The 27,060-nt window shown below is 37.1% G+C and overlaps 1 protein-coding gene across 3 annotated transcripts in view; it reads right to left on the bottom strand.

The window, feature by feature from the left end:
* RAPH1 (Ras association (RalGDS/AF-6) and pleckstrin homology domains 1) overlaps positions 1 to 14,764 on the bottom strand; it is an 84,529-nt gene extending 69,765 nt beyond the window's left edge. For 2 of the 3 annotated variants that reach the window (XM_060688115.2, XM_034431135.3), the window contains exon 1: positions 14,434 to 14,764. The gene's annotated coding sequence lies outside the window, so the exon portion shown is untranslated. Of the gene's footprint in view, positions 1 to 14,227 lie in introns of all 3 variants that reach the window. The other variant, XM_034431127.3, reaches the window with a different exon arrangement.
* Positions 14,765 to 27,060: the final 12,296 nt, after the last annotated feature.

Raw genomic sequence — 27,060 nt, forward strand, 5'->3', positions numbered from 1 at the left:
TCTGTTCATTACATGTCTCTGGATTTCTAAGACTATTCAGGAAGAAAACACACCAGATAGTCTAAGCTTATATATGCCAAATGCACATCAAGAAAAATAATGAAAAATATTAGGCGGTTATTCCATGACAAAAACTTAATTTTTTTTAAAAAAACTTTTTTCAAGAAGTCTCTAATATAAATAAAAAAGTAGAAAATCTAATAATATAAATACACACACCAAGTTGCCATAATTACATTGAATAGTGATCATTGAAGTTTAAGCAGTTTTTCATTAGAATGAATTACTAGCACACTGAAGTGGAAACAAAAGAATTGATATAAATTTTTCACTACGTGGGCTTACTTCCATGTTTTATTTAAATTAAATACAGCTGGAAGGTTTTATGTAGCAAGGCTAAAAATAGACTTCTGTCTATATGACAGGGGAAATACTTTTGCCAAACTAATTTCTCTTGTGAAATAATCATCTGCAGAGCAGTACATTATTCATTCTCAAAAAAGCTGTAGAACATCTTCTGTGCATAAAAGTGTCCAAAATAAATTCTGTAAACCAATATCCAAACGTTAATCAGTTTTTATATAAAATTAAATTTTGTGAACCTAAAGAGAGAAAGTGCAGTAATCAAGAAGACAACATAATAGTTTTAACCATATGAATGCTGAATAAGAATTGTCTCTTGCCATTATAGAAATGAAGCAGTTCATTAGGAAAACCTTTTACATGCTTATATTCTCAAGATAGCAGAATGCTAAAAACTTGCTCTAGTTACAACTATTAAAAGCAAAATGTTTTAGTTAGTACATGACTGATTTTCCTACATGTTTAGTTTCATATTTTCCCTATCAAACAACACAGTTTTACTAAAAAAATTTTTAATATGCTTAACTTAGTCTTGATTTAGATTTAATGGATTGTATACCAACAATGTTTATACATTGACAAACTGTAATCTGGAACAAAATCATACCATATTACTCCAATTCATCATCACTCACATACGATCGAGAAAGTTAGTGAATTTTGTAAAATAATACACAGGGGGGTACAGAAGGGAGGTGAGCAAAGGAAGTCCTATTGTATGAGTGGAAATCCGTACATATAATATTGGATATAACCCAATATGTGTACCATGTGAATTTGTAAAAGGAAGCAGTTGAAAACTACAAATGAATGCTGTAATTTCCTTAGGATTGTTACAATATATTTGAAAAGTTGTTCTTCCAATGTTTTTCCAATGTTCTCAAACTGAATAGGTTTTACAAATGAAATTTGGAAATGACATAGAAATGAGCGCTTTGGAATATTAAATTTTTATCCTGCCTTTATTACTTTATAAGGAACTCAAGACAGCAAACAGACATAATATATCTTCCTCTTCCTATTTTCCCCATGACAACTTGTGAAATGGGTAGGCTGAGAGAGGGTGACTGGCCTAAAATCACCCAGCTGACTTGCATGCCTAAGGCAGGACCAGAACTCACATTCTTGTAGTTTCTAGGCAAGCACCTTAGCCCCTATACCAAACTGGCTTTATTATTAAGTAATATTTAATAATTATATTAATAATATTAATATAGTAAAAATAATAATAAAACACCATTCCTTGCAAACAGGAACTGGTGAGAGCACAAAATAGACAAAATAATAGAAAATGAAGAAAAATAAAGAAATAAAAAATAAAGAAGTTCTCTGGGACTTTAGAATTCAAACAAGTATCTGCCATATAACACCAGATTTAACAATTGTTGATAGGAAAGACAAAATAGTCTGGATAGTGGATTTGCAGTACCTGCAGACAGCAGAATAAAAGAAAAAGAACTGGAGAAAATAACAAAATACAAAGACTTGCAAATAGATGTAGAATGATTGTGGCAAAAGAAAGCAAAGATAGTTCCTATCTATAGGTGCCTTGAGTGCAATCCCAAAACATCTGGAGCATCACTTGAACATCATCAGTATTGACAATCACTATCAGTAGATCGCAAAAGGCAAGGTTACTTGGAATAGCTTACTTCCTACAATATCAAATTACATCTACCTATCCTTGGAAAGGACTTGATAGGTGGATTAAAATGCCAAATCTAGTCTAAATATCTGGCTATGCAACCAACAATAATTAATATTAATTGCTTTAATCTATAGTTTCTTTCTTCCAAAATTCTATTGATAAGCACTAATTTTATTTATTTATAACATCGCTTGACCTTTACATTTTGTCACAAACATATACAGTATTTCTATAGGATTCAAAACAAGTAAAATCATGAGATACATTAGATTTGATCCAGACTTGTTCTACAGCATAACTTAAGTCTTGTTTATTTTGACTATCTAAGTATGATTAAATATAGAATTCACTGCTAGTCATCCACTAGTGGATTCACAGGAGAAAGATCTCCCTCTACAATCACAATTTCTGTAGCTTTAAAAAGGAAATTATTGTTTTGCTGTCATATGTAGTTTGTCAGCAGAAGATTGGCATTGAATTTCAATAATATTTATCCCATTATTAAGGCCCCCAGAATGTAGCAACATAATTCAAAACTATGTGATGTGCTTTCACAAATCAGTTTTACCACCACTACTATTTACTCTGAAGAAATTACAAGAAGCCCAGATGTTTTATTTTCAATTGATGGCACCAATACCACAGCAATGTAAACATATTTGACAGATAATATTAATAAAGTAAAGCTTCCATTTGAATTTCAAATGCGTATCAATTATTTTCTCAACTATAAGTTCAACTAAGAATTACTTAAAGCCAAGTTAGATTGACTGAACTGTACTGGTGCTGCATTTATTCAATAGTATTTACAATAACAACATAAATTATATACATTTTTAATCACATAAATTATCTACTTTAACAATTTACAGTTAAGAAATTAACATTTTACTGTCAAATTAATTAGCATGTAATTATGTTTTGAATTATTTCGCAAACAGTTGACAACAGGATAAATTTGGTGTATCATAAGTGTCACAGGTGCAGCATAGTTCAATTTCTATAAAGCATTGGGTAAGTTCTTTCATGATTGTCTTCATTACTGACACAATGTACAATGTGAGTTGAATACTGTTAATTTCTGGTAAATGTTTTCAGAGAATATCCATTAAGCATCAAATAAAATTTTGCAGGGCTGTGTGCTGGACTCAATGTCAGGATTCCAAGTAACACCCCCAATGAAAGAAAACTCCAAGGCTTGAAGTTCCTCAAAGTTCCATTTTATTAGAGATGTCATATTGGCATATCTGGGAAAATCTGAATCTGAAAGCTTCCAGGTTTTCCCCACCCAAAAGAAAGTCCAAGTCCCTGCCTAGCACCCACATGTCCATCACATGGTCCAATCAAAACACCATCCCAACTGGATATGCCTCCCAGTTCAAGCCCTCCAGGGGCAGGGCAAGATGTCCTTGACTCTCTGAGAAAGGAATGTTAGTTGGACTATATATCACACATGCTGCATACAATCCCCCCTCCCAATTTCCCACAGTAGTAAATATGGCAGGCCTGAAGGCCCAATGCAAAAGATGGCTTCCAGGCCTGACACTCTAAGCCAGTGATGGTTAACCTTTTTGCCATCGCGTGCCAGGAGAGGGGGGGGGAGGGATGCGTGCGCAACCCCCTTCCCCCTCCCCCCCGCTCCTGGCACATGATGGCCTGGTAGGCCCGTTTTTCTTTCTTACCTGGTTCCAGATCCTCTCTGTGTATCTGGGAAGGGCAAAAACAGCCTTTCCCACTCCCTTGGAGGCCCTATGGTGGTTGAAAGGGCCCATTTCCCAACTCTCGGTGGGACAGGAAGTGACATTTTTTGCTGTCCCCAGCCTCCAGACCTCTCTAGGAGTCTGTAGGAGCCTCTCTAGGAGTCTGTAGGAGCCTCTCTAGGAGTCTCTGGAGGCTGGGGACAGGAAAAAAGTCACTTCCTGTCCCACCGGGAGTTGGGAAATGGGCCCTTTCAGCCTCCGTAGGGCCTCCAAGGGAGTGGGAAAGGCTGTTTTCGCCCTTCCCAGATACACAGAGAGGATCTGGAGCCAGGTAAGAAAGAAAAACGGGCCTTCCCCACCCCGCCCCCAGGCCCTCCAGAGGCAGGAAACAGCCTGTTTCCCTACTTCTGGTGGGCCCAGAAGGCCCGAAAATCAGCTGGCCGGCGTGTGCATGCGCCCCAGAGCTGAGCTGGCGTGCCCACTAATATGGCCCCGCATGCCACCTGTGGCATGCGTGCCATAGGTTCGCCATCACGGCTCTAAGCTATTCAGTATTTTGCTGATGGAATAGTGAGACTGCTTTTAACATTTGCAGGTGATACAAAAGCTAGAAGAGGTAGCCAACTGATGACAGAATCCAAGATGATGGCAGCAGTAGGTCAAGACCACCACCAAGTTGAATTTTGCTTTTTAAGTAAAAAACAAACAAACACGAATATGAGGGGAAATCATCCCATTCCGCAGCACTCATGCACCAGACTTGTAGCTTCCTGCAATAGCTTCCACATTGATTTTACTTATTGGAAGTCAGCAAGAAATTGCATATCGTTGTTATGTGAGGTCCTTGCTTAACAATGGCAATGGGACAGGGTGATAAAAATCAATGATTTTTTTAAAAAAATCAAAAAAATCGGATTTTTTTGATTTAAATCGGATTTTTTTGATTTTTATCGAATTTATTTTAATAAAAAACTTTTGGGGTAAAAATCTATCGTAAGATAGTTTTCTATTTAAGATACATAAATAATTTAGTTTATTCAGCATGAAATGGAGCTTAGTTATGTAGCATGAGGCTGTATATTCTGCAACACTGGGACTATCGGTGAGTCAACAGTGGGTCAAAGGAGTAGCAGAGATGACAGTTGCTCTTTAAAAATTATGATTTAAATCGAGTTGATTTAAATCAAGCCTTTTTACTAGTGATTTAAATCATGATTTAAATTGTGATTTAAATCAACTCAATTTAAATCAAATCCACCCTGCAATGGGAACCGTTTGGATTTCCATTGCTAATTGATGAAGTCATGTGAAATTGTAATATATGACTGCATTGCTTAAACACAAATTCTGATCCCAATTACCATCAATAATCAAAGATTACTTATCCTGCTTCTTTAGTAGAACACACTGCTGGGAAGTGCTGGAGGCATTTAATAAAGACTGAAAGACCATGTATTAAGGATGTTGTAGCAACATGTTGCATTAAGCAAAGACTTGAGCAAAAGCAAAGACAGTACTGATAAATAAATCTATCCAGGTTAATGAGATTCACATGATTCACACTGAAGATGCTCTCAGGACTAGGAGTGCCTTTTCACTCCTGATAACCGCTTTGCTAGACTAATGCAATGTACTATACATGGAAAACCTTTGACAATTGTTTGTAAACTTTGGCTAGATCAAACAGATGCATAAGATTAGTAACTCAAGACTGATAGATGTGCTCTTCCTGTGACTATCTCCATCAGATATCCAGTCTGACCTAACTGAAAACCATCTCTGGATGCCCTTGCCAAGTAAGAGTAAGGGAGCTATAATGGAGATGGTCTTTTGAGTTACAAAAAAATACTTATAGAATACTCTCTCTCTCATAGAGGCAAGTCTGGTTATTGCTGTATCAGTTTTCAGCATCATGTAAAGGTATTCCTTTTCTCTCAAGTATTTCTATACATCTGTCAACCTATTTAGGTAGTCCAGACAGGAAGCAAACAGATGGACTAATTCTACTTTATTATAAGGTTACATTAGCAGACTACTGCAACTCTGAAAGTAGCTTTTCTCCCTTTGATTTTTCAGGACAAGTAGCTAGAGAAGGTCTCCTCTGAGACATTTGCCATGTTATCCACATTCCTTTTGCGAGCTAAACTGCCTCAGGTCCAACCTGTCTCTCAAGGACATTCCCACATGCCTACAACATTTATACCCAGTATGGTTTTAAGTGCCTGCGGTAAACTGAAATAATGGGCATTGATATTCCCAAAGTACTTATAAATTCCACTTTATTGTTGTACAGATTAGAAAATGATTATACGAATTTTTTTTTTATTGAAAAAGTTTTACAAATACAGATTTTTCACTCCTCCCCCCCCTTTCCCTCCCTAACCCTCCCTTACCCTCCCCTACCCCCATGACTTCCCCAGGGTGAAATCCAAATCCAAATCACATTATATAATACTTTACCGCCCATCTACTCTACCCCCTGTGTACTATACATTTCTTCCTAACATACAATTATTCTACCCCATATATACTATACATTACTACACAACGTTCAGCTAAAAGTTATCTGGTACATCCTGATTTAATATTTATTCTGCATAATTCAATAATAAATAAATAATCCATCCGTTTCTCCACTCCCATACATAGATCTCTTTTAAATATGCTGAAATCTTCGCCAAAGAACTGGCCACCTTCAGAATCCAATTTTAATGCTTTAAGTAATATTGTAATTATTTCAAAAGAACTTATTTTGGAAGGCATCTTAAGAGGATTTTATTTACCCATATATACAGTAGAACCATAGCTATGTCAGCACAAGCATCTATATTTCTAGAATACCAATAATGGCTTATCTTAGAAGGAGAATTTATCTGACTTACTTCTCTGTAAATATAGGTATAATATAAAGAAGAAATGAATTACAGAGACAGTAATATTTCTGTTTTGCATCTTATTAAGTGAATAATGCTACCTGAAATAAATATGAACATTTTAAAAGCATTTTAATATTAAAGGAAAAACCTCCTTCCTATATATTCAATCCAAGCTGTATTTCAAAGAAATTAGGGAGCTAACATAATGCAAAAAGGTAAATAATCCTGCAGATAAGTGGCCTCAACATTAAGTTTGGACAGACACTGTAAAAGAAAGAGTTGAGGGGTAGCACTGAAAAAGAAAAGCAATAAAGATTATATGTGTTAAAGAAGGATATACAATGATGCTGTTTAAATAATTTGTTCATGTTTTCTTTTAATATACAAATATTTCTACAACATCTACATGTTGAAAATTGCAGACGAGACCCTGATGCCCTCCTGACATTTTGGACCAACTGTTACCAGCCATAATCTATTTTGTTAGTAACAGGGAACTGGGTGATAAGTATATTCTGGGCCACTATGATAATGAAAGAATCAAAACTGGTATAAGCAGGAGATAATACAGTGTGGATTTGTACCATAGCCATAAAATACACAGAATAGTACTTCTTTTCAAAGTGTTACACAACTTTTATATATTTTGCTTTGCACAGCTGCTTTCTATATTCCATGGAAACTGACTCTTGGAAAGTTCCACAGAATACTAATGTGGTACAAAAAAAAAATTGAAGAGAGGAAAAAAAGAGAGAAAAATCATAAAACCAAATTAATTTTTAAAACTGTATAGCAAAATAGGTCCAAACAAACTTTTTGCCACATAAGCAGAAAGTCCTTAGTGAGGATATAATTTAATAGGAAACAAAAAATAATGAGATTTTTCAAATTACAGAGCATTCTACCATTCACTTTGGAGTGTTGTGCTACAGTAAAACTGAAGGCATTTAAAGCCACTATGAGTCCATCAGAACGTAATGATTTATCCATCATTTCTGAAGGATAGTAGTAAGTTCTTCCCTTGCTGGGTATACAGCCAGAGGTGGGATAGCACTGGTTGAAGAACATATATGGTCTTTGCCCTTTGGCCTTTCTGTGTACAACTACAACCTCTGTTCTTTCGCTTTTGCCCTTTTTGAGACAAAGGAGCCTCAGATTCACAGGGGATTTATGGCCATGATTTTCCCTTACTGAGGTTAGATTGCTCTCCCTGACTACAGAGATGACAATACAGAACAATCCATTGGTCCCTACTATATACTTCAAGAGACAACAGGAATTTAATAAGGTTTTCTGGAAGAAAAATTGACACCAACAAAATAAAACAGAAATCTCCATAGTCATACTGAAAGATATAACAGAAGGAATATACAGAGTTGCTACAATATTTATGGGTTTCCACAGATGTGAAAAACTTATTTTATGCCAGGGAAAGTATATGGGAGAATACTCTGAAGTTGTCATAGCAAGTAAAAATAAGCAAACCATCCTTAATAATCCAATGGTGAAGAACTATTCAGATTCATGATTCAAAATAACTGACAGAACAAATGCAATTTCTCCTGAAACCTACACAGGACAAAGAAATTAATCAACCAATGTCCTTGCGTTATAAAGTTTATGACATGTTACTAATGAAAATGCATATTGACTTAATGTTTTGATTTAGTAAGAATAATGTTTGGATGCAATGTATAATATGTACTGGAAGTGACATCTCAGGCTCAGATTCTGTCCCTGAGAAATCCAATGTACAGGAAGCCCCTAAGGGTGAAGAATGCTGTGTCTTTCAAGGGTGGTGGGAATGTAAGAAAGTAATGATGAGAGCATGGGAACATCAGTTAGAATCTTTTCCCATACAAAAAGAGAGAGAGAGAGAGAATGGAGAACAAAAGAAGGCAAGTGTCTGATTTCAAGATCTTTTAAAAAATCAATAATAAAGTCATATTTCTGGACTGATATTTGACAAGTTGTTCAAGTCTTCCAAAAAATGCAGGTGGACTGGGAAGGGATTTGCTTTCTTTAAAGAAAAACTAATTTATTCTAGATTATTTGTATCATGATTCAAGACTCAAATTCTGGATCTATCAGAAGATCTCCTGGATGCAAATCCATCTGGTCACAACTCTACTTCTAATGACAGAAGCTTAGAAAACACTGCAAACTACAGCAAATAGCCAGCATCTGAAAATAAGGCAATTTTATTTATCTCTGCTCCCTTTCCTCCAAGCTTCAGCTCTTGCTTTGTAGAATCCCTTGAAACCAAATGTGACTAACATTGTGATCTCTCACCATTCACCCTATTTATATTCTACTAGAATTCTTGTGTTTGACTGTAACCTTCAATTGATGAAATGGTACGTCATAGAGCAACATTTTTTTGAGTTGGAATACCTCAAATGGGCTAAATTAAAGAATGTTTCCCGAATTCAGGAATCCATGACTTCTGTGGGATTGAAATTGGCAAAGTTGTGGCCACTCCAGTGCTGCCACATCACTACCTTGCTGCAGTCACATGATTGTATTTCTAACACTCCCTGTTGGCTTCCTACAAGGAAAGGGAATGGTAAATCTGGCAAGAGAAGTGAGTCCAGCTCCCACTGCTTTCTTGCCCACCTTTGGTTATTCTGCTTTTCTGTTTAGCTAGGGAAAAATGTCTAAGCAATGATCCAATGGTCTCGGGTTGTCTCGCTGACTAACGTTCTGACCCCTCACCATTCAGCCCATTTCGACTAACATTTATTTATTTGTTTAAATTTCTATACCGCCCTTCTCCAATGTAGGACTCAGGGCGGTGAACAGCCAAAGTAAAAACAAGACATACATACAAAACATACAAAATCTAAAAACTGTTTAAAATAATTAAATAATTTTGGCCGTAATTAAAACATTCCAATTTAAAATCCATTTAAAATTTGACTCAGGCTACATTCTGATCCCTTGCCACTCACTCCACTTGTTTGCATCACATATAGATCACTATCCTGCACACTAGATATAGCCAACTTTAGCATAAATATTATGTTAGCTGAAGGTATAAACGCTATACCAAGTTTCTTTAGGTACATATTAATAGAACAGAAAGATATGTATTATCAATTATCAAAATATAAAATTAATTAATATTTGTATGCTTTCCTAAATATTTTAAAATATCACAAGAAATAAATATATTTGTAGTCTGATCCTATGCATGTGTATTCAGTGAAATTTACATCTTATTACCAAATAAAGTATACATTGGAATGTAGTCCTGCTCAGCAATACAGCCCTATTTACATGCGTAAAAAATGGAACCATTCCCTACTGTTCTTTTCTTGGAATATCTGTTTGGAACCAATTTGGCAAGATAAGCGAAGCAAGCAAAACCATTAGTGCGCTATACTGAATGCAAAGCCAAAATATGCACATTAACAGCCAACATTGTTGGCTGTTCCTGGAGAGAGGGGAAAAAACACATTTGAGACACTAGATTCTGATTCAGCATTTTCCACATTCTTATCCTTCTCTTCATCCTTCATTTATATAGACTTTTTTCAGCAAGTAAAATTGAAACAACAGTTAATATAGCATTTGTCACATATACATAGTTCTGAGTGCTCCATCATTGGAGGTCTTTAAGAAAAGATTGGATAGCCATTTGTCTGTGATGGAATAAGGTCTCCTGATTTGCGCAAGGAGGTTGGACTAGAAGACCTCCAGGGCCCCTTCCCAACCTATGAATCTATGATACTATACAGTATATCCCTCCACACAATAATGAATTGAATCCCACTATCCATTTTCCACTGTATGATTACAAGTTTTAAATTTGAGCATTAAGAGGAAAAGGAACGATAACTGTGCAGACTATAAACAATCATATAAATTATTTATCAAGCTAGACAAAAAACATAAACCTTTTGAAGTCTTAATTTTATCATGTGTCCAGTACTAAGTAGCCTTTCCTCTAATCTGCTTTCTGTAACATCTTTGAATGATTAAGAGATTTTGAGGTTTTATACATTTCTAAAACTTTCAGGTTGGCATAAGTATAGTTTTAATATTGGCTTAAGATATTCAGTACAACCAAACTATATATGACTGTGATTATGGATATTCAAGTCTAAAGTTAATTTTATCATGGATTTGGCAAGATTCATAAATGATTACATCCAGATATTCCCACTACAGTTGATCTTAGCCAAAATAGGGAGGGTGACATAGGGTATTTATATTTATCAAATGGATTGTTCCTTCTATTAATTATTTTATTATTGTGTTTAGCTCACTTACTGTAACATATTTAAAAGTTTTGTTTCTTTATTGTTAATTCACTATTTAATGTAAAAAAAATTCTTTTGTATTTCTCTACTTTTTAACAAATACCATTTAAAATACCAAAACATTCTAAAATTAAATAGATTTCCCCAATATATTTCAACTAATGTTTAGGCACAGTTTTGAAAACACATCTGCGTTCATCATCAAATGGGATTGGTGAATGCAATCCTCTTAAATTCCCTTGGTATTCCAACAGCTTTCAATATTATCAGCCATGATACCCTTTCAAGGAAACTTGTCCAATGAAAATATTGCTTTGTGAGGCTTGTCTCATACTTGGGGACTTCTGGTCAAGCTTATGGTGTTTATTCTTTGGGGCTCTGCAAATCTCTATCACATATTAAACAGCTACTGAAAGTGCAGTTGTTCAATAATCTAAAATACAGTGCTAGCAGTTTGTTTTTTTTAGAAATTCCTGACGAGGCAGTGGAAGTACCTGATCATCATGATACTACATGGACCTGAAGATTGATAAACTAAACTTTAATCCAGACAAATTGTAATATTGGTAGTGGGCGGTTCATCAATCTATATAGATAGATGTTCAGCCTGTTGTGGAAGTATTTTCTGTAACATAGACTGCCTTTAACAACTTAGACTGGTTACCAGCTGCAATCTTTCCTAGAGGGAAACAGTTTGTTATCCGTGATTGTGATCTCTAATTTCTCATTTAAATGGCCACAACACATTATGTGTAGGGTTGCCCTTGAAGATGGCCTGAAAATGTTACCCCGTGTCTGCAACTGAGTTTTAATAACTATCTGTATACCACTAAACTCTATTTGTCTGTTTGTAACCTTCAATTAACAGGAATGGTGCATCATAGGGCAGCAATTTTTGAATCAAGATACCTCAAATGTGCTAATTTAAAGAATGCATACAAACTTTGGGACCCTTTATTCCCAATGAATTGAAATTTCACGGATTTTCAGATCAGTTGTATTGGCAAACCTCTAGCTACTGCAGTACCACCCGGATCAGCTACGATCACATGACTATGATTTTCAATGCTCCCTGACAGTTTCCCATAAGCAAAGTCAATGGGGAAACCAACAGGAAGTCAGAAGTTGCTCCCTGCTCCTGGTATATTATATTGCAACAAGTTTTGATATAATGTACTTCAAATTCCCTTATTTAAAGAATGCATAAAAGATCCCAGGGCCCATTACTCCTATTGAATTGAAATTTCCACCATGATCAGACCAGTTTATTCCCACATTTCTGGCCATAGCAGTGTCCCATGGTCACATGACATACTCTCGAGATGATGAACATCCAGCATTCAGGTTAAAAAAATAGCCAGCCCAATTATGCCACATCACAGGATGACCCAACAGGTCATAGGTTGTCTAGTATTTACTGAAAGGAAACCTGGTTCATACATACTCCTGAATATTATTTTATGATCATTTTAAAATAGAAGCATCATTTTAGATTTGTTGACATTGTGACAATGAAGGCAGATTATATTGCTTTTTGTAGAAGAGTAAATAAATACAGGATCTTCCTTTTGGAAAAATATGGTTATCTCACATCCAAAATCAAAATGTTAGTGCTAGCCTTCATAGCAATGTTTCAAGTACTACCTCTTCCCATATTTTTCTACCTGACATAAGCATTAAAGCCTCTGCATTCATAACTCTTGGCTATGCAATATCAAACTGAGAAAAGGCAATAGCACTATTTTTCAGCCCCAGCTAAAAATGTTTAATTTTCCCTTTTAATTGCGTACACTACTGATGCAACTAATAGTTTTATTTTGAGGCTTTTTCTCTGCTACTTTCCAATTCTATTATAATTATTGTCCTGTAATAAATCTGTATTAAATTTTGCAGGATCCAATCTGGGTCCAACCCACTAACCGACCCAGATTGGATCCTGCAACATTATCCTGGGACATGTCTATCTGCATTCATTTGTGTATTAATTTCAGCTCCACTGGCCAAGAGAAACTGTTAAGAAACTAAGCAGTTTTTTTAAAATTTCAATTTATTTTACAGATGATCTGTATACAGGCTTATGGAAGTTAGGTTAACTGCATTCAAGAAACTGTTCTAAATTAAATTTACCTAAAAACTTCATTTTATTCCTTTTTGCACATGCCAACATTACTATATTACTGCAAAAATCATCACTGTCAAGGTCAAATATTAAGAGACAATAATCTATTTCTCTATCACTACCAGCAATTTTCGCTAGTCAATAACATCTTAGCTTTAATGAAAGTACCGGTAACTACCGTGTTTCCCCGAAAATAAGATCCTATTTTTTTGAACCCTGAAATAAGCACTTGGCCTTATTTTCATGCGCTCAAAAGTCCGATTGGGCTTATTATCAGGGGATGTCTTATTTTGGGGGAAACAGGGTAGCTACAATCTCAAGATATTTCAGTGACCTAGCCTATCATTATTTTTAAAAACAGCTATGTGAAGGCATTCTAAAAGGCATGGTACATAGCAATCAACTCTTATTAACTTTTATCACTTAACCCGTGTTGGATTCCTGAATAATTCCATACAAATTTAGATATATTTATTGGAAGCTGGGGATGAAAACTATATTCATTCAAGCTCCACAGGGTGGAGTCTCATTGGAAGCAGCAACATCTCTGTATCTCAGCACTGTAACAATCTTTTTTTTTCTGCCTCAGTGCTGGACAAACCCTTTTGCAAGTGGCATTTGCTTTTTGATTATTCCGCTTGAATCTCTCTCTGCCTGTTTGACAGCTATCACTACGAATGCCACTGGAAGAGATTTCAGACAGGAGGGGGCCCAAACAGAGACTAGGCAAACCCATTAAACGTTAACTGCTCCCAGAAGGAAGGCGTGAAAGGGGAGAAGATGGATCCACAGGCAGTGGTTTAATGCACTCATAAACGAGAAAAGGACATAATGTTTCTTTCCCTCAAGCCTATCCCTTCCTGCTCATCCCTTCCTACTCATGAAGGCATAATTAACACCCCCCCTCCCCAGTATAGTATCTCTTCTATGGGTGGTTAAGGGATTCTATTTCCATATGCACATGCGCAGTAACTACCCCAGCGCTCTTCAACCCACTCCTCATATAGAGTCTGCACGACAACCAGCCTTCGACCTGGCTCCTGCGTTTCTTGAAATTGTGTATTTCTTAAAAAAGATTTCAGGGAGAAATGGAGTGGGCCATTTGCATTCTTCTCCCGGGAGTCAGTTCAATGAATGGGCTTGTAAGCCCTACCCAGTCGGGAGAAAATGGGTGTTCCCCCCCCCCCCCAATCTCCGAGGCAGGGAAAAAAAGAAAAAAAAAGAGCCCGATCCCAGGCTCCCCTTTCACCCGGCACCTTAGTTGCCCGCCTAAGGCAGCCTCTCCGGTCCGAAGCAGCGGCGCAGCCACCCTAGCTCGGCTTTCGTCACCCCACCCGGGGCTCGACCGCCTGGAGACGGCAGGCGCTCCTTCGCGAAGCCTCCAAAGGCGAAAATGGGGAGACGGGGTGATTCGTCTTGCCCTCCCCTCCTTTTTCCCGGGTGAAGGAAAGAGAGTGCTCACGGCTGCGACGGTGGCGGCGCTCCTCCTCCTCCTCCTCCTCTCCTAACGCCCTTGTTGCTACCGGCGGCCGCTGGCTTGAGTGGCGGAGCAGGCTGCTTGTCTCCCTTTCCTTCGCTTCCCTTCCCGCTGTGGCTGCGCTGCTCTCTCGAAGCCGAGCCAGACGAAGGTTCCTCCCCGCGCGAGATGCCTCTCAGCCGCGCGCTCCCTCGGCGCGACCGCAGCCACCGCAAGCGTCGGCGAGCCCCTCCGCCGGCCGGGATTTTTCCTCTCCCGCAGTCGGCGCTCACTTCCGGCGCGCAGGCCTCGCCTGCTTCACCGCGCCTCCTCCTCCTCCTCCTCCTCTTACACGCCGCTGCAGGAGGGAGAGCAGCCAGCTCCCGCCTAGCTCCATTCAAACGAAGCCCTGTCGCCCCCACCGCCGGCTCTCTCCCGCCACCAAAGACTGTTTCTAAACCCTGGGCCAAACTCTAGGGAGGAGAAAAGCGCCTCTGGGCATGTATAGAGGTCTTTCGGACTCGTGGCCGCAAACCACCAGCATCTCGAGGCTAGGGCCACCTTTGGCGATCTGGAATGGGGTGCAAAAACCGGACAGGATAAAAAAAAAAGCGTATGAATCAGGACAATGAAAACACCGATTACATTAATAAGTGCAACTGATGTAATTCTGGGTGTAATGCTTTAAGGCACATTTAAAATTGCACCTTGGTAGCACATTTGGAGGTGAGCTAGGTGCTGCAGGCTTTGGGAGGGAGCGCACCCGTGGCTAAAAGGAAAGAGCAAATCACGACGATGCTCAGTTTTTAATCGGCTAATCCAAATGGTGAACTGAATTGCGCACTAATAACATTTTTAAAAACTAGATTCCCTACTAAATAAATATTCATGGACAATTTTTTTAAAAAAAGTTATTACTATTACAATAAAAGCAAAATAAGCAGAAACAAAAATAGGGATGACAAATAAAACAAAACGTCATACTTTAAAAAATCTGCACTGCTTGCCTGATGCTGAGTTACATGATAGATGCTGTAAAAGAAAAGAATGGTTACTGCTGTTGTATATTGTTCCCTTGCAGTCCATTAAAATATTGCTAATTCAGGATCACAGGAGTGGGGAAAGCATTGTGATATCTCAGACACTGTAATTTATCTGGCATCTGTGATTGTGTGTACAAAAATTAGTAGTGTTGAAGCCTGATTTGCAGATTGGAACTTCCTGTGCTGTGAAAACTGGGTTATATATTTTGACAACGTTCCTATTTTGCTTTGTTGGTTACTTTACACTCAAGTGGCATAGAAAGTTCTGGGAGTATTTCTTCTGGGAATGAACTAAACATTCTCCAAATTATTATTTTTTTGGCACATCCATAGGTTCTTGGAGGGAAGAAACTGATTTGAAGGAAGAACTGATTTGGGAGGAGGGTTATTGTCTATGTTTAGAGATCATAGTCACTGTGGTTTATAGTTGCTGCAAATTCATTTAGTATGGTGTCTGGTTCCTGCCTGCCAGTTCACATAGAAAACAAATGGCTATTTTTATTTTTTTTATGTTGTTTACAGTACCATTGTCTGCCCACAATTTTTGTTTAGGCTTGTTTTCCTGGTTAATGAGGGTGGGAGTCATTGACAGATATTACAAGAGTTCTAAAACAAATACTAATCTAGCATCTGTAGTACCGTAGTTGGCAAGTTGCACAGAGAAATTTGTGTGAAAATGTGGATTTATTCTTAGGCCATACAACATAATGAATGTGTTATCTAAATATACACAGTCTTGCAAGTTCACTTCGTTACATTAAACAGGTTTTGCTGGTGTTTTCCCACAGCAGTAGTAATTTTCACCTATTAAGAGGCTGTATGACACCATACCATGTATCTGTGGAAGGCATCTTTCCTAAAAATGCATTAAGGACTTTTAAACTAAGGAACTTGCCCTGTCAAAACAGGTAAGAACTATGAGAAAATAAGAAAAGAACATGTTATTATTTTAATTACATTTGCTTTGGCTTACTTAAAACAGGATACTAGCTACGGTATTTAATAGATTTTCCAGAAATGAATTATGCAGAGGAAGGAGAGATAGGCCTATGGAGACATTTTGGGAAGAGGTTCCTAGTAGAAGGGAGACTTGACAAGAAAGAATGAAGTTTTTCAGGCAATAAGCAATTGAAGGGAATGGGTTGGATGGGCAAAAGGAAAAGAGCCTTGGTAGTACAGTGGTCTAAAGCACCCTGTTATTAACACAGCTGCCTGCAATTACTGCAGGTTCGAATCTTACCAGGCTCAAGGTTGACTCAGCCTTCCATCCTTTCTAAGGTAGGTTAAATGAGGACCCAGTTTGTGGGGGCAATAAGCTGACTTTGTATAAATATACAAAAGGATGAAGGCTATTGCTTAACGCATTGTAAGCCGCCCTGAGTCTCCGGAGAAGGGCGGCATATAAATCAAATTTTTTTTTAAAAAAAAAAGGAAAAGAACTGTACTAGAATGGAAAGAAGAAGAAAATATGGTAGTTTCAAAGCTAAAAATGAGAAGACTTGTGTGGATCAGAGAATGGACAAAAAAAAACAGAATTGGAATTTTTAGGAGGCTTAACACACAGGTCAAAGTGACAACAGATAAGTTACATAAACACTAGAATATCAGTGCAGAAGATTGTACTGTAAACTTTTAAGTTAAATGGAAAGGCTCAACATAGTATAAAATCTGAAGAAATAGATCTGTATATTAAATCAATACTGTTATCAATATCAATAATCTTATTATTGCACATTTGGAGACTTGGATGTCTTGCCAAGTGGTAATATTTAGTAAGTTTCTGAGAGAGGTAAAATTGGAACTAAACTTCTGATTCAGCATTTAGCCTGTTCTAGAAACTGTATACCGATTCAGATTACAATGTGTCAGCTTGAGGATATTCGTAATGACTTTTGAATGTAATGGTTCATTCATTTGTGCGATGGCATTGATGAACTCAGTCACCAATAAAAAGGACATAGAGATACTATTCGGATGCCAAAAAGGAAAAAAACTCTACCGACAATTGTTAGTCAACCTGTTTGACTGGTAGAAAACAGCTCCATGTCTGGCTCTAGCCAGCTCAGAGAGGCAGTCTGCCAAGCAGTGCCAACTCAAGAGACACACCCTTGTAGAACCACTTGCCTGCTGGCCAAGGGAGGGTGCACCCATGGAGCAGTGCCCAGGCAAGAGTAAATATGGAAAAAACTAGAGAAAAAGCCAATCGCCCTCGGCCTAGACACAGACACACCTAGTAGCAACTGTCTGTCAATGTAAACTAACTGAACAGATAATGAAAGCAAATGTTATGTGGTTGTGGTGATTAAACAGGAATGATTAACATTTCTAAAGCACAAGAGTGTTCAAGGTGCTTCATATACTATATTTTCTTCCTCTCTCACAGTTTTAGAACTCAGGGTTATCAATTGCAACTAGATGCAGAGAACTTTCAGATCATATTTATGTATTTATGTCTTTCTTCACATGGTACGTAATAAAATGGGTAGCGTTTGCTATTGTGGAAATGGCAATCAGTTTGGATGGTTTCACAAGGGAGCTGGGCAAATTCATAAAGGATCTGGCAATCAATTACTCTTAATAATGATGATTATTTCCCTCCTGAATCTTGGACAGTAATGCCTCTAGTAGCTGTTAGGAAGTGATATTGAGAAAGGTCTACTGGTCTACAACCCAGCTTCAGGAGCTTCCTAAATGACTATTCTGTGACACTGAATGGTAGATTAGAAGGGTCTGTGGCCTGACTCAGCAGGAGCTTTTATGTTCTTATGTCTCAGTAATCCTTTTAACTGTCCAGTAGGATAAACTGCATTGATTCCATGTTACAAATTTGATGATTAATCAAGAACGGTGAGACTTGTGACTTATCAAAGAGCTTTCAGAGGCACAGTTTGCCCACAATGCTGACAATAACATGGCTTGTTTTGTTTAGCAGGTTGGATGAATCCAAATATGTTCTAAACTACATTTCATTAATTAGCGACACAAAGAATTATTTAACAAATCATAGTTAAAACAGACTAAGAGCCGTGGTGGTGCAGTGGTTAGAATGCAGTATTGCAGGGTAACTCTGCATTCCACTGCTAGGAGTTCGATTCTGACTGGCTCAAGGTTGACTCAGCCTTCCATACTTCTGAGGTCGGTAAAATGAGGACCCAAATTGTTGTGGACAATATCCTGATTCTGTAAAACATTTTAGAGAGGGCTGTAAAGCACTATGAAGCAATAGTGCTATTGCAATTGCAATTGCTATGGCTTGACACAATTAGCTTATCTGTCCATGAATTTATATTTGGAGCTGGGGAAATTTTATTGGAAAGACTAGGCTCTTCTGTGGCATCTCTGGTCTGAAATGGTTGCTAGCCCTGCCTTGTGGGCTTTATTATAAATTTTATGAACGTCTATGGAATATTTTATTATTTAATTGATGAAATATATTGCTGATATGAATAGACCAGTAATCAGGTTTATTATGATTACTGATAAAAAATTTTCATATAAAACTATAAGATTTAATTGCCTCTAGAATATGTAGATTATATTTAAGGTAGGATTTAGCAAATGTAAGTATGTGTTAGATATGGTTCTAAGAAATTGTAAGACATAGTTTGGTGGAACTTGTTAGATATCGATTCTGACAAATTATCTTTGCTTTTGAAATGTACTTCAGTGGATGGTTATGTACTATAAAATGTAGACATGGATATTATATAATGTCTCCTAAATTCTGCTGCATGACCTCATGAGATCTTCCAGGGAGGAGTATGCCAGCAGGATCACCCAATGCAAACTGTACAGCTAAATCAATCAGGCACCTATACTGGGCAACAGCAATATAAGAGACCACTCTACACGGTCTTCAAAGACTAGGTTGTATTGGTCTATTGAACCTCACAGCAGCACTGAAGCAACCACAGATTTGCCAAATTTCAATCCCATGGGAGTTATGAGCCCCAGATTTTGGATGCATTCTGTTGGTTAGATTATTTGACCTACCTTGGTTCAAAAATTGTTGCCCTATGTTGCACTGTTTTGCCCAGTTAAAGATTATAGAGTTTTAGTATATAGATTTGAAACTGACAGAACATGCAAGCAAAATGAGTTGTTTCTGGTTAAAGACTGGAATGCCAAAATTGGATATACCTGATTTGACTCTATAACCTAAGAAACCAAAATGAAATGGGAGAAGAACTGGTCAATTTGTATCACTCTAGTCTAGTGAATTCTTCATTGATAACACAGTTGATCAGCAACCACAACTCCTGTATATATGGACTTTTTTTTACTTCATGGAGTACACAGAAGCTGAACTAACTATATTATTGGGGGAAGGAGATGGAAAAACTCAGTTGTAAAAACAGAAATATGGCCAGACCTGAGTGTGGCCAAACTGCTCCTGTGCAAGTTCAAAGTTAAGTTAAAGTGGAAGAAAAAAGCTAAAAAATTACCATAATGTGATTTTGAACATATATCCACATTTTTCAAGGAGAAGATCAGAAAATGCTTTGAAGTCATGAACCTCAATGACAGGAAATCAAAAGAACTGTGAAATAAAATCAAAGAATTTGTTAAGGATAAATGTAAAACCAGACCAAGAATCAAAAAAGCATAAAGAAAAAATAGTGGAAATTGCCAAGAAATGAAGAGAAGCAGAAGCCAAGAAAGACAACAGTTTCAGGATGGAACTTAGCAAAGAATTTTAAAGAGCTGTTAGAAGAGGCAAGAAACTGTTACAGTGACATCTGTAAATACACTGAAGGTAGAAACACATAGGAAAAAAAGGAAAGTCTTTCAAAAGACTTTGGTCTCAAAGGACTCAATGAACCGCTGAATCTTTTTCTGCCATCAGTTTTTTACATTTCTATGTAGAGTTATTACCAAGTTGGAAAGCTATAAAAATTGATGGATTATATAGAAATTTGGCAAACAACAGAAGAAGAATCTATAAAGGTTCTAATTAGGGAAATCTGGAGAATGACACAGTGACCAAAAGATTGGAAGAGGTCAATCTATATACCAATGTCAATGCAAGGAGATTTAACAGAGTGCATGGCAGCATACATTTGCCTTAATTTCACCTGCTAGCAAAATAATGATTAAGATCATCCGCTGTAGATTAGAACCCTATGTGGAAAGGGAGATACCAGATGCTCAAGTTGGCTTTTAAAAAGGCCAAGGAACAAGAAACATTGCAAATGCACATGGATAATTTAAAAAGCCCAAAAAACTCCAAAAGTAATAATTACAATATAATTTATAATAAATATAAATAAAATATAAGAAAGACCAAACTAATGACAACAGGTACAGCAATAGCCTGAATGAACAATGACATTAAAGTGGTGCATAGCTTCTACCTTTTAGGATCTAGTTTCAACAGTGGAGGAACCAGCAAGTCAATAAATATCTTGCCCTCTGTCATTTGGCAGGGAAGCCATGAAGTTCTTGGAAAAGAAATTCTGATAGCAGGATATGTCTATACCTAAAAAGAGCAGAGCAGAGCAGGCAATGTTTTTCTCTGTGACTCTCAATGAAAGTGTAAGTTGAACTTCGAAGTAGGAAAGAAGGTATTGATGCTTTTGAACTTCAATGAGAAGACTCCTGAGAATTCCATGTCAATGAGTGGGGGAGGGGGAGGAGAAACAATAGAATTATTGAACAAATCAATGCAGAGTTCTCACTCAAGGCACAAATGGCCAGGCTCAAATGATTGTACTTTGGACCTATTACGTGAAGACCTAGTTCTCTGGCTCTATTGCTGGGAAAAAGGGAGGGAATGAGAAGAAGCAGCAGCAAGATGAGCAAACTCAAAGCAGCTATGGGTGCACCATTAGAAGATCTGAAGGGCCAGGTTAGATTGGCATGGAGAAAACTGATGTGGTTACTAAGAATTGACATTGATTTGATGGCACATAATCAATCATATAATCACAAAGTTTCTGGGTTTTTTTATGGCTTCTTACCATAGAAAGAAACAATCACAAGAAGCCACATTCTCTTTCCAATTTGCTCTATATTTATCATATTGACAAAAATAGTTGGAAGAAGGCAGTCACATTTTATGTACCAATATAAATCTAATGCATATTTTAAAAGGCACAAACCCCATATTTCATTAGAAATGCATCAAATTACCAGAGGATTCAGCATTCAAATATATTAAAACATAAGAATCTTGCTGGATATTTTCAGACAGTTTAAAGACGATTGATATTAAAATTGATAAACTAACCTAGGTTGTTTTGACCCAAAGGCGTCTCTTTCATGAGATTTTTCCCAAGTAGATATAAATCTCTTTTTCCTTACAGCTCTTAGTTAATTTTTTTCAGCACATCTTTTTCATTTGCTTCATTGTGAATTTCATTTTTAACTGTCTTACAAATAGAAATCTCAGTATTTTTCACTTTGACTATGCATTGCAACTAGTTTTCATTTGCTTATTTAAATTTGGCCAAAGCATTTGTCCCCATTTTTGCAGCTGCTTAAATTGTTGGCCTTATTCATAAACCAAGCTAACATCCATGATTGAGCCTCGGTGGCGCAGTGATAAGAGTGCAGTACTGCAGGCTACTTCTGCTGACTGCCAGCCGCCAGCAATTTGGCAGTTCAAATCTCACCAGGCTCAAGGTTGACTCAGCCTTCCATCCTTCCGAGGTGGGTAAAATGAGGACCCAGATTGTTGGGGGCAATATGCTGACTCTGTAAACTGCTTAGAGAGGGCTGTAAAAGCACTGTGAAGCGGTATATAAGTCTATGTGCTATTGCTATTTCTTGTCAAGAGCATCTGACAGAAATCAGACAATTGAGACCATAAAAACAATTACCCCACTTTCTAGATTTTAAAAAAAAAAATAGTATTATCACTGTATTTCAGAAATTGTTGCATTAAAATCAAATCCTATAAATGTTTTTATTCATTAAATTATCTCTGTTATTTCATATCTTGGCATTTTAATTTTTTTGCATTAAAATATCTGAAATCAAATTTATGTTATGAACCAATCATTTCAGCAGATAAAAATGTTGAATTCAGTGCTGAGTTTGTTCCATTAGGAAATGCAAGCTTTCCTTCTAAGTAGCATGGTCTAAAGTGCAGTTCTAAACGGTGACTTATTCTATCTCTTTCCGATAGATTAAGAAGTGGGACACAAAGTTCTTATCACTGCAGAGATGATCCTGCTGACCAGCAACATTGTTGTGTAGAATTTGAATGCGACGATCAGTATTGTAAACCAGCTAACTGTATCTGTAGTCCTCAAGATGTTCCTTTTTTTAAAATCAAGGACTTAAATTTGTATCCAACTGCTTAAGAGATTCTTGAACACCTGATAAGAAAAGTTCACTTGCACCCACTTACTTAACGATCTTAGCAAACTCCTCATCCCACTGCATTACTTTTCTATTGTAATTTATTTTCAGTACACTTTAGCTACATTAAGAACAAACTACTAAATACTGCTATGAAATAAAAACATAAAAAATATCTTCTCTTTTATCTGCTATACAGAGCAGATTGAAACAAACTGAAGGATAAAAACTGGCCTTGCAAAAGCAGCTACATATAATCCTATTTTCTTCGCACAAGCTTATAATTCACCATGCATTTAAGACCAAAAGAAGTACATTTTGGAGAGAGATGAAGAACAATGAGATACACTTCCATTAAGTAGGACATTTTATAATCTAATAAGGTTTTGTTTAGACAGCTGGTATTCTGGTTCATAAAAGTGCTGTTGATTTATCTATTGGGTTTCAATAAAGTGGCTGACATGAGCAGTGTTGTGGCCACTTTAGAGATCATGAAGAGTCAACCTGATCTCAAGATTCAGGGTTCCATTAAGAGTGGTAGAATGTGAGACTATTGAGATGGATCTGTCTCACAAGGGTCTAATCCATTAGAAAGCTCTCTTCTACATGATTTTGTTCAGCTTCTACGTGGGCATACAGGAAATCTGCCTAGGAGCTGCTGTCCACTGTGATTGGCAGGTAGAGGTTTTTTTGCATATTCTGGAAACAGTTATTTCACTATTCCTGAATTTCTTACCAGTGATAATAGAAAGGCTTCAAAATGTGTAAAGTTATATGTCCATGCATGACAAATTTGGGAATAAAACTGATTTTTTTTATATTCACTGATACATTTTGAATTGTCTTTATATTGCCCATGTTTAATAGTAATCTATTCCAGTTGCTTCCAGGTTTGTTTGTTTTTTTAATTTGATTTATATGCCGCCCTTCTCCGGAGACTCAGGGCGGCTTACAATGCGTTAAGCAATAGTTTTGAAAATTTCTGAACATGTCAACTTCAGGTCCTTAAATTCCCATCAATAATCATGAGAAAAGAAAGGGAAAGGGAAGAAGGCCTATAAGAAAGAGCCACTATGTAATTTCTTAATTTTCTGTGATTTCCTTGCTCCCCTAAAATATAAGTCATCTAGCATTTTTATTTTCTAATAAAATAAAAAATCAAAACTATCTTGACCTTCATTTTACAAGAAACAGATTAAAACAATCTAAGAAAATAAAAGATCTCAGAGTTTGATGAGCACGGGGATATGGAGCATCCCGCTTACAGACACAATTCTAAGGATTAGAGTACTGTAATAGGGCCTTGGAACCAGGAGGTTGAGCCAATGACTACAGAGGAAAGATGTATTTTTAGGAGATCATTTGAAGGAAGGGAGATGGCCCCATACCATGGTACACATTTTTATTAACCTGTACACTAATTTCCATAATTAGGTGGTCTCTTCAAGTATTGGTTGGGTCGAGCACAAGGGCTGGACTGCAGGAACATAGTAAGACTCTATATTAGGGGCCCCACACTTCATATCTTTGCAGTACTCCAGAGGCAACTCCTGAGCAGCCTATCCACAAAATGCCCCATTTGGAAACTGGAATTTGATTTGTTTTTTCTTACTCCGTTCCAATATTTGAAAGTGGAGCAAAGCTGGACCATTGGCTGTGCCTTGTAGGTGGAATGAACAACAGCACTTTCTAACTTGCAGGCCCAAGGAAGCTATTATTTTGTGTCTACTGCAATTAACGGGGAAATGGGAAAGCAACTAGGAAGCTTAAAATAGGGAAAATGGAATAAGCTGGCAATAGAGGCAGAGGAACCAAATTCTAGATGAGGGAGATGCTTCATCAGCAAAAGCTCTCGGGAAATGCCACCTCATCCCACTGCATGCATGGCCAACCCCCACCTTTATCCCCCAATATTGTGGTGGCAGTAGGCTAACCCTCACCTACAGCTCTCCCCAGAATGTGGGTCCATGGTTGGAGGTTTGATGACAGACTGTGGTTGTGGTCCAGAGTGAATCTCTTACTGCCTGTGATATGTGGGGATGGCTTGGTAAACAGGAGAAAGATATGTAGCCTAGGCAACAAAATGAAAAAAGACCTCTCAGTCTGTAATTGGGGGAAGCATGGGAACCATTTCAGAAAGGATCTCCAAGACTAAAAAGAGACGAAGGGAGAAATATTTTCAGTCTTTCAAGATCCTGTTTAATGTAACCGTACAGTAAAGATAGTGCCGATGCTCCTAGTTGTGCTTCTCTGAACTGCCTCAAAGGGCTAACATCAATCTTGCAAGACTGAAAATATTTTTCATCATCTTCGTTCTTGCTGTTTCATTCTTTTTCAACAGTGGTTCTGAGCTGACCTTTGCAAAGCAGAGCTGCCTGCCCTATTTCTACTCACAAGTCTGTAGAAAAGTTTCAAGAACTGACTTCTGAATACTAATGCTTCTCCCTTCATCCCAGAATTTTAACTTTTTTAGTGGTACTGTAGAAGCTTGAGATTCTTTATTCCATTTAATTGTACTCTCTCTGCTTCCCAAATGATTGTATAATCTTACAGGATCAGAGCATCCTCCAGCTAAATACCAGTTTATTTATTTAACCACCAACACCACCCCGCCATACTAAATAAGGACAGAAGGCTATCTCACATACATTTTAAGTATGCATCCACAAAAACTGGTGTCATTTGTAACTCTCATGAAATTCAGGGTCATACACAAATGTATTACAATCCAGGATATCTGGTTATGGAAGGTTCTCCCAAGAGATGATCAGCTAAAAGCCCGTTGCCATGCCTACGACATTGGGCAGTGCATATTTATCTGGAAGGCCTTCACCCACAATCAGTTGAAACAGTCCTGATTGTCCCTTACCTTGTTCTATTCTAAACCTCCAAACTGCAAATGTAATCCTTGATGCCATGACTATCTAATTCTTCTGTATTGCTACTGAGCTCTTTGCTGAATAGTTTTCTGAGTGAGATTCAGCAATTTTTAAAACCAAGCAGGTACCGGTAGCTTTGTTTCATCTAGGGAAGCATGTTTGCTAAGGCATAAAGAGGACAATGCTTAGTGTTTGTTGCCACCTTGGCAGATTTTTAAAATTTCTTGTCTCTTCCAAAACATCGTTGTAGAACATACCTATCATATCTGTTGAGTGCATTTGTTATTCAGAACTGACTTTCTCATAAACTCACCTGTTGAATCATGTTCAAACACTTCTTGCCCATACAAGATTAACGTTGATGTTGACTTTCCAATCAATCAAAAAAAAATTTATCTGATGAGTTAAGATTCTTGCAAATTTTGAGCTCAAATTAGCAATCTATTTTTGAAGTTTTATTGTATAGGCAGAATTACACATAGTAGCCATTTCCTCACTATAAATTTATATCATATGATTCCTTCTCTGGAAATTACAAGGGTCATGTGGTGGGAGCCTCACTAGCTTCAATGACATTGAGAATGACACCTGCATGTATTTCTTTTTAAAATGTTTGAAAATTACAAGTAAAATGTATTAGTTTAATTTCTTAAAAGGCATTTACATGTTAATATTATACATAAATTACAAAAAGGCCTATATGTTTTAGAAGGAAAAACAATCTAATAAAGAAAAAGCCCTATATTTACTTAAAATAAAAAAGAAAAGTTAAGAAAAAAGATAATATGATTTTAAAAAAATAAAAAGATTGTTTATGTAAACTAGAAAAGAATAAAATAATTCTCAAATATTAATATTATATTACATTTTTCAAATTCATCATTATAGTGTAATTTGAAAACAATGAATTAAATCTAGATCATGCAGAATCATGTTCTCTGGTTTTACCTCTTTTGATAAATTGCTAATTCAAAGGCTGAATGTTGACAAATGTCATTAAGTCATCTTGTGGAGTCTACCACACAAATTTTCTTCCAGCAATACATGATCACCATTTTTCTGCATTCAAGTGCAATATATACAAAGTATCTATAAGAGTCATTTTTGAGTTATAATTTGACAAAATATTGACATCTTCAATCCATAACTTAAGAACCCATTTTGCCATAGTAGCAATATCTAATCACTAAATCAGGAGCCCTGGTGTCACAGTAGTTAAAATACAGTATTGCAGGCAAACTCTCCAGTTCAATCCTGATGGGGCTCAAGGTTGACTCAGCCTTCCATCCTTCCAAGTTTGGTAAAATGAGGAAGGACCCAGATTGTTGGGGGCAATATGCTGACTCTAGTACGTTTAGCAACAGCAATACCATTTAGATTTATATACCACTTTAAGCAGTTTAACT

Source organism: Pantherophis guttatus, chromosome 1 (assembly GCF_059756535.1).
Source record: "Pantherophis guttatus breed Tessera chromosome 1, ASM5975653v1, whole genome shotgun sequence".
NCBI lineage: Eukaryota > Metazoa > Chordata > Lepidosauria > Squamata > Colubridae > Pantherophis > Pantherophis guttatus.